Source organism: Thunnus maccoyii, chromosome 9, assembly GCF_910596095.1.
Source record: "Thunnus maccoyii chromosome 9, fThuMac1.1, whole genome shotgun sequence".
In the NCBI taxonomy this organism is placed as follows: domain Eukaryota; kingdom Metazoa; phylum Chordata; class Actinopteri; order Scombriformes; family Scombridae; genus Thunnus; species Thunnus maccoyii.
In genome coordinates this window covers 16,995,008-17,004,277 of record NC_056541.1, presented here as the reverse complement: position 1 = coordinate 17,004,277, position 9,270 = coordinate 16,995,008, and positions in this window count along the sequence as shown.

The following is a 9,270-nucleotide window of genomic DNA, read 5'->3' as shown; positions in this document are numbered from 1 at the left end:
TCGCACACGCACACAAACACACACACACACACACACACACACACACACACACACACACACACATACACACACACACACACACACACACACACACATATTCCCTGGAGGCAAGGCGGGGGGTCTGGCTGGGACAGAGATGGACACATGCTGGGATCAGAGCAGCAGTGTGTGATTCACATTTCTCTCTCTCTCTTTCTTTCAATCTCTAGCTTCCTTCTTTCTCTTATCATGGACACCCCACTCCCACCTCTCCCTGCTCTGTTTACCCCCCTGTGCCTTTGAAAACCTGAGTGTTTCAAATGTATTCTGCACACAAACTCATCAGAGAACTGTTCCTGAACCTATGGAGGCAATTAGATATTTGTGATTGAAATCTGGTGATTTTTGCTCCCTCTCCCTCTCTCTCAAAGAATCATGGGCTTTCTGTCTTGATCCTATACTCCCCTCCTTCCTTCTGTCTCTTTCTATGTAGCTAGCTGGGTACAAAACTCCTCATTACTGTAATTTAGAGAGCATGCCGCTCCCCTAATGGCCTCAGGGGCCCGAAGAATATCAAGTGCTGTTTAATTCTTTAATTCTATTCAGCCTTTACATTCGTGCCATCCCTCCACCAGCTCCTCTGTCCATCTTTCCATCATTTCGGATCCCATTTAGTGTCTCTCCACAAACAGCTACTAAAAGATGGCTCCAACCTTTTGCTTGAGTGGAGGAGGGGAAAGATGTGAGTTTTAAAAGCATATCAAAGCAGCACGTCTAGTCCCTCTATTTCATGCCTTCCGTTGTTCCAGGCATCCAACAAGTGTTTACATGTTTTGCTGCTGTTCATGCTCGACTGAATGTGAATACTTATTTAACCCTATCGTTTGCCGAATTAGTGAGATCTCCATGGTGACCGAGGCAGAGCTGCTGGAGAGCCCTTGAGGATGCATTAGGACCTTCTTGCAACGAGGGGATGCATCTTAGCTGCAAGCTAAACTGTGCATCAGGCCTGTTTCAAGAGCCTATACAAAGTTCATTGGCTCAGCCTGGAGTCGTCCTCAGGTCACCGTGCATCCAACAACAATAATAATAATAATACTACATTTCATTTGTACTGCACTTTTCATTCATCGTGAAACTCAAAGTACTACAGTATTAATAACGTACACACAACATAAAGAAAATAGTAATAAGAGTTAAGATGAAAAAGCCTTCCTGAATAGAAAGGTTTTAGGCCTTTTAAAACTATAAATATATTTATTTATTTATAAATGGGAGCTACACTGGGAGCAATCTGAATGACCAGGTAATGTCTATACATATAGAAATTTGAACGTAAAACTGAACAAGAGAGCTGATTTGAAATATAAGGGTTTTTTTTCAAATCACAGTGGCAATTGGTAAAAAAGCATTAAACTTCTATTAATTAATTAGTTTAATTTAATTTAATTCTAAATTAATTAAATTCTATTAATGGTAAGTTACTTGAGAAAGAGAACAAGAGAACATAAGCAGCAAATGATAAACATACTGTCACTTCACTATTATCTTTTGAAAAAAGGATAGATATGTAATTGTGGACACTACTTTTCCACAGCTGCTAATTCTGTGTGAAATCAGGCTGCTCCTGTGTAGTTTCTGAGGAGGTGATGCAGTCCTGATAATCAGCATCACTGAAGTGAGGGTCTATTCCTTTGGCTCTGTTGGTCTGAAAATCATAATAGACAACTAATAGCTGCTGATATTGGTTCATTTCAAACCAAGAAAGATATAAAAATGTTATAACTCCACTGCATTCCATGTTAAAGTTTAGTTTATTTGTACCTTCCTTAGTAATTATAATGAAAATATAGAAGATGAAAGAAAATTAAATGTATCAGCGAGACCAAGAAAGAACTATAGTGCTCTAGAAAAAATGTCACTATACCAAAAAATAAATAAATAAATGAATGAAAAAAGTGAGGCTGCATGGCAACAGCAACTAAATGACAAATCTCCAAGTGTTAAAAAAAAACAAAAAACAAAACAAAAAAAACAGGTTAAATTAAAACAGCCATGATGCAGATAATGATATCAGCGAATTAGAGTATGTTGAGTAGGAGGGAAAGCAGCGAACGCATGTCACGTCGTTGTGAGTGTGTGTGTTTGTTAGGAGAGGAATGTGTGTACCGTTATGTTCATGGATGTATTTTAAGCAGTTTTTTTTTTCCTAATCAGACACATTAAAAGTTATAAGCGATGTACTAGAATAACTTGAATAGCAATAAGGAAGTAACTACTCTATTCCTGAAACCCGGTGTGTGGGAAGACGTTGAGTGTCTGGTGTTGTGAGAACTTGTAAATCTATATAATGTACACTTAGTTGTATATATGTATAAATTAATAAAAACTGGGTGAGAGATTTTCTTGTGAAATACATTTTTAATACTTCAATACAGTGCAATATTTTTACATTTTAACATTTCATCAACATCAACATATTATTTATTATCTATCTATGTTTCAGATATTTTTGAGATATCTTTGATATACTTGATATTAAATATTTAGTGTTTTATTGTCTCTATTCTCACTTTCTCACTTTTTGGGAATTATGTCAATTATGGGAATTAATGTTTTGTGATGTTTATCCCTGGGGTTGGTTGGATGGTGAACTACACTTATCATCATAGTTTCAATCAGCCTATATAATTTTTAATTCTGCCTTGACCTGATGACCTGATCTGACTGAACAAATGTAAAATATTGTCCATTTAAATAAATTTGTAGTTTGAACTTCTGCTTCAGATTTTCTATCTTTTATTTTCTACATCAGAATCAGCCAAGCTTTTACTTATGAGCAGTGTGTATTTCATACAAGAAATTCAGCTTAATTTGCTTTACAATTTGAAATAAAGTGAGGACATAAATTTAAGCAATACATGATGATAATGATGATAAGTATATTCCACTGCAAAGTCATAAGAAAAGGTACAAATAACATTTGTTTGTTTTAGAATTTTACACACATCTTTCCTCATGGTCTCTATTGAAATATGGCATAATTAAGACTTTCCCTTTTTTGCCTTCTCCTTGCTTCCCCATAAACCCACTCTCCTGCCAGCAAATACTTCTCCTCTCTCCCTCAGCCTCTTCTCAGCGATGTCGGCACCCTCTCCTCCCTCTGTCCATGCAATTTCCTCCCTCCCCCTCCACTTCTTCTCTTCTCCTCATTCTCCTTTACGCTCTTTTTTCCTCCCCATTCACTGTTGCATTTAGGCTCATCAAATTGGATTTCAGAGTAAGAGGTATCTCAGTTTTACTCAGTAACAGCTGATTGAATTGAGTAGCTTGAAAGCAGAGGGTCTCAACATGAGGTTCAGAGGACCCCAAGGATGGGAGAGATGATGGTAAGGGGCTGCAAGAAGATTAAAGGATTGCCTATAAATATAAACTCGACATTATCTGATTTGAATAACAGATTGTAGGTTTGCAAACCCAAAAGATAGAGTATTACAGTAATCTTCTAGAGTACACAGTGCTGATGCATCACCGGCCGCCAAGCAGAGACAATTAACCACAAATATTTACTTGCATCCTCCTTGTTAAAAGAAAAAGATTTACCTAAACACTACTCCTAATGTTAAAATTGAATACATTATCCACTGGATGCGAGATTTAAATTTGTTAACATTATGGGGAGCTCAATAAAATACAATTAGTTAGCATTGGCGTCAATAGAAAAACAAGCATGGTTACAGGGCAAGACATTTGCAAGAGTGTGATAATGCATTCTAATGGACGAGCAACAGTTAGCAGCCAGCTGGACCATTTCTGATCAGGTCCATTAATAAGACTTGATAAATGTCCCCATAGACATCCAAGACTTGTTCCTCGCCTGTGTGAGTGTGCATAAATGAATCACTAATTTTGATTGTTTGTATAATTTTGCCTCTGCAGGCAACATAACCCTGCTCTCTTCCCTAAGTGCTATAGCTTATTTGTAGGAGCTTTGTGTGTGTGTGTGTGTGTATGTGTGTGTGTGTTTGAGAGACAGACGGAGAGAGTCTACTACCAGTACAATACAGTCTGGTTAGTAAATACAAACAAAGTGTACCCAGTAACCTCTGTTTTAGGTTTTACATATGAAATAAGTCTGGACAGTGAATCTGAAATGGAAAAGTTAGACACAAACAGTTTGTACTGTTGCCAAAGTATGAGCCTACAATATGAGTGGGAGCCTGACAGACCAGACTTTTTCAAACTGGTATTTCTCCCAGATCTTCATGTCAATGACCACCAAATAGAAACATAATGGAGCAGCAAAACCCCTTAAACACCAAAGACATGCCTTGAGAAAATCTTGTGGTGATAGTTTGGGTAATATAAATGGGTCAGCATGGTTCTGAGATTCTGCTCCCTGGGTGCTACAGCATGCAATGACTAAAGGATTATATAGCTTTTGTGGTTAAAATTGGACCATTAAAATAGAATTATAGTTATATCCCAATGGATAATAGGCAATCTAAGCCAACACTCAAACACAGGCATGAATTCAGAGAATGACTTAATCTTAAAGATCCCTTCCATACATGTTTTAAGACATATAGTACAAAAAATGCTCTAAGTGGAATTATACTTTTTCTCTGATATAGTTTCTCCACAAAGAAAAAAAAATCAATTACTTTGTTAAAACCTTACCTTATGGCTGTCTGGCCTTAGTTGTGTTGTTTGCTAATTGCGTTATTGTCATTACTGTGTTTTTTGTTCTCAGGTCTCTCTAGAAACAGAGATCTCAGTCTCAATGAGAGTAAATAAGGATTAAATAAAAAATTCTTAAAAGTACATCTACTCCCTCTCCCACATTCAAAAATGCAGAATACACAAATATGCAAATTATTAACTAGTTGTGATGTCAAAAATCACAATTGTATAGGTAAACTCAGATTTTAGGTGAGTTCAGAGAAACTTTCCATTTTCAGCAGGCGAATGTGAAAAATCTGCTGCCAAACGCAGCACATACATCATTCTGCACAGTGAAGGTCAAACATCCAAGTGAATAAACAATAAGCAAGACACATTGTCCTCAGGTTCTGCGGGTTTGCATGTTTCAGCAGTAATGTACACAGAGCAAACGCAGACTCAAGTCTTGTGTGAATGATAAGGATCTAAGCTGTATGAATTTTGATTTGTATATGAAAACAGGACATTTTACGTCATTCATTTAAATATAACTAAATATCAAATAAGCTTAAAGTGAACATGTTTCACAACGCTGACGCATCACCTTTCCATCACCTTGCCCAAACCAGTGACAACAAATAACATTTACAAGATACCTTCAAGGAAAGGGAATGTAAAGGGAGGGTAGGAGAGAAATGTATTAATAGATTCAGATGTGTGCCAAACTTGTATCACAGTAGCTCACGTTACACTCACATTACACATTAGATCAACCAATGTAATATCTGAGTTAAACCTCATCAAAGTTATTCATTTACTTTCCCAGCTGTCAGGAAATGGTCGTGAGGAATAACATGAGAGTAATAAATCACCTGCAAGCGTTGTTGGACAATGTTATTTTTAGATGATTCAATTCTGATGTTTGCTAAAATAGTGGATATGAATCACTCATTCCTGACACAGAAAATAATATGGTGAGGTGCAAATTTAAGCATTTTCAATATTTTAAAACACGACAGCAAAACACACGACAGCAGTTTGCTTATAGATATAATAAAAAAGAATGCAATTCTGTTCAAAATTAGTTTTAAATTTTATTCCATAGTTAAATACACTGTTATTACACCATTTCTTCCCAGTGAAAATTGCATAAAATGTACAGAAAATCAGTTTAAATAGACGAATAGGAGAGACCAAACAATGAAAAGAGACGAGAGGAACCAGAATAAGGAGAAAGAAGAAGGACAAATGAGAGAAAGGGACGCTGGAGGGTGAAGAGGAGGTTCAAGCACTGAATGACAACACAATAACATAAGAGTAAAGGCTGGATGGTGGGTTGTGACAATATGCTGTACAGCCTACAGCCTTCAGCTGTAAATACTGTCTTTATTTCCCACTACAACTTGAGGTTTATTCCTGTATGCCAATCACTACGACAACAACGCAGGCAGTTGCCAAACAGCTTTTCAGTCTCTGAGTGTGTTGTGAATATGTGTGTGTATGTGTGCGTATGTCTAACGATCCCGAGATGAGGAGTCATTTGGATTGACGTTGATGAGAGGTCTGTCACTCCAACCATTACTTCTCTGTCTGTGCAAACGTGTGTAAAATACACTCAAACCCCCTTTCAGACTCGAGCTAAAACATTCACTTTTTATATATTTTTTTTTTCAGTAAAGAAGCTCCCCCATTTAGAGTGAGCACTTTCTCGTTCCGCCTTTAACCCACATACATCCTAATCTCTTCTGGTGGATCTCATTTCCTCTTAATTCCTTCTCGTCCCAATGGTTTCCTGATGGTGACCTTTCATTTCATATCCTGCCTCATGATCTGAAGGCATTAACTCTGCTAATAAACACACACACAAACAGGTGCACATACCCGTAAATTAACAAACGAAACAACTGTGATGCCTTCACCTAAAAATGTGACCAGATCACCAAAAGATCAACTGCAGTAATCTGCCCTTTATGAATAAAACATAACAGGAATTGACTAACAGTGTGTAAACCCTGAACAGCTGGCTGCTGACTGATTGACTGACTCACTCGTTTGAGTTCAGAGAGCCGTGCCGGCCTGAACAGGACATACGTTTGATACACTGGCTGTCATTTGGCATCTTCTGAAGTCTTTTCCAGCCTCCGTATTCTCTTAATATTAACTAGTCTAGGGATACAGAACAAGGCTTCATGATGTTCAAGAGGCGTAAGGGCGCAGCGAAAGCACTCTGCACAGCTTGTCAAATTATCTTCCTAATGGCCAGCTTGTCAGGCTGCCTCGTCTCTGTGGAGAAAGAAAGGACAAGTGTGGGGAGCGAGCCATTCTCTTCCTTGTCACAGCAAAATCACTCATTCGTCTCTTTATATGGTACATTTGCTTTCTTTTCTTTTAAGTCCTGTTTCTCAAGTACATCCCGCTCGTATTCAAATGGTAGTAATGACTTTGTATGAGAGTAGGATGTAGAGAGAGGCCAGCTGTATTGTGGGCCTGTCAATCGTTTGTCTGCACTCTTTCAGAGTTGCCTCACCGAGTGTTAATAGGCTTTCCCATTAAGTCTTGTTAACCATCATTCACCTGAGTCATCAGTAGGAGGTCAAAGACCGGATTAATTGTTTCTCCTTAATTGCAAGATTACGTCTTCAAAATCATTATGGTCTTTTCATATCTTACTCCTCATACATTGTGTTTAAAGGCTTTATTTCTGGATTTCCCATCAAAGAAAAGATGATGTGTTCAATGTTAGTTTGTTAAAATGTATGTTCTCTAAATAGGTTTTTTTTTTTCTTTAAACATTTGTTGTCTAATGCTCTATGTTGAAACATTGCTTTTAAAAAAAAGTGACTTTAATGTAAAGTACCAGTGACTCCAAAAACTTTTCAGATGTATATTCTTAATTGACAAAACTTTGATGAGCACAACATGGGTCCTATCTTCAGTTCTTTTTCAAACCACAATAATTATCCCCTCCATCCAGATCAGCCAAAACAAAGTAGGAAGGTACCTTATTGTTTCCTAAGTCCAATTTCCTCATAATTTTCTACTCATTTAATGATTCACATCCTCAAGCAGGCACACACACACACACACACACACACACAAAGAGGTATGTTTTTGCCATGAAGAGAAACCATTTGCTCATTTTGATGGAGGCCTAAAAGAGAGATTGAGCTGTCTAAGTGGATTTTTCATTACTAAACGTAATAGGTCAAAGAAAATTACAGCTGCTACAACAGGAGGGTATTAGGATTGCTCATGTACTTTTTACATTGATATTTGTAATAACCAAAGAGGTACAGTGCAGCTGTATATGAGCATTAGAGAAATTAGCACAGCGCTCTCTCCCGTGTGTGCGTTCTGTCCCTCCTGTCTCCTGCACTCCCCTGCTATCTGCAATTTGGAAAGGTACATCCAAAATCACAGAGGGAATGAAAAAGCATATTTTATCTCCTGCTACCACTCCGGACTGAGACAGAAATGGAAGACTAACATAATCGAGGAAATAATATTGCAAATGGAAAGCTATTAGGGCAGTCGAGCCCTTTCTCATACTGCTTCAGAAATATGTCATTTGTCATGTGGTACTGCATGGAAAACTTTTAAGGACTCCAAAATTGTAATTTCCTTACAAGATTGTGCAGCCCAAACTTTCAATACACAGAGCCACCGTGCACTTATAATACATGTACGAGGAAATGATGAAGGTCATAAGCTTCATATAAGCTCTTTTCTTCAAATATTTGCTTTATGTCCTCTGCATTTGTTCCCTGCCCGACCTAACCTTGGACTAAAAACCTTGTGTGTGTTATATAGGTAACATTTTAATGTTGAAGCTGGTAAAGGAGGGGCTAATCATTTAATTAGATGTAGAAATATTCCCAAATTTGTAGTTATAGCACAGAAACTGAGTAAATGTATTTAGTTTCTTTCCACCATCTTATGTTGTCATGTAATAAATGGCTTGACTTTGTTGACATTCATTATTTGACAGTTGTTTAATAATCCTAAAAATTCCCTAAAAACATTGATGATGGCAATAAAACGTTGAACAGACCAATATCACCTCAAAGTCCATTTAGTGGCTATCCTGAAGCCCTCAGTCATATCACATGATCTTCATCAGTAAAAGGAGTTTGCCCACTTTTTCCATTGTTTCTGAGGATGTCTCGTCCACGTTGACTTAAAGGTTGTGCTTCATTGTTCATTGTTGTTTTTGGAAAGAGCAGTAGAGAAAGCAATCGCATCCTCAGACCCATTTAGTAACTGCAATGTTATTCTTTTATCTTTTTCTCTAATTAAATCTTTACAGCCCTTCATCATAGATCAAAATCATCACAAACATGGTTTTTGGACTAACAATTTGTCCTGACAAAATTTTAATCAATAAGCAGCTCTTTAAAGAATATTGGTACTTTCATCTAATGTTAGTACACTGCTTGTTATATTCTGCATATAGTTCCGTTTTTCATTTTCTGTTTCTTTGCTTTCCTACATTTCAACTTGACTGTCCACACATGAAACAGAAAAAAAAAAACCCTCACAGCTAAAATAAAACACATATTCACAAAATATATTTTGTCAATTTTGTCAAAGGTAGACAGAGCTACACCATGTGAGTGTGTATGTGCTGTA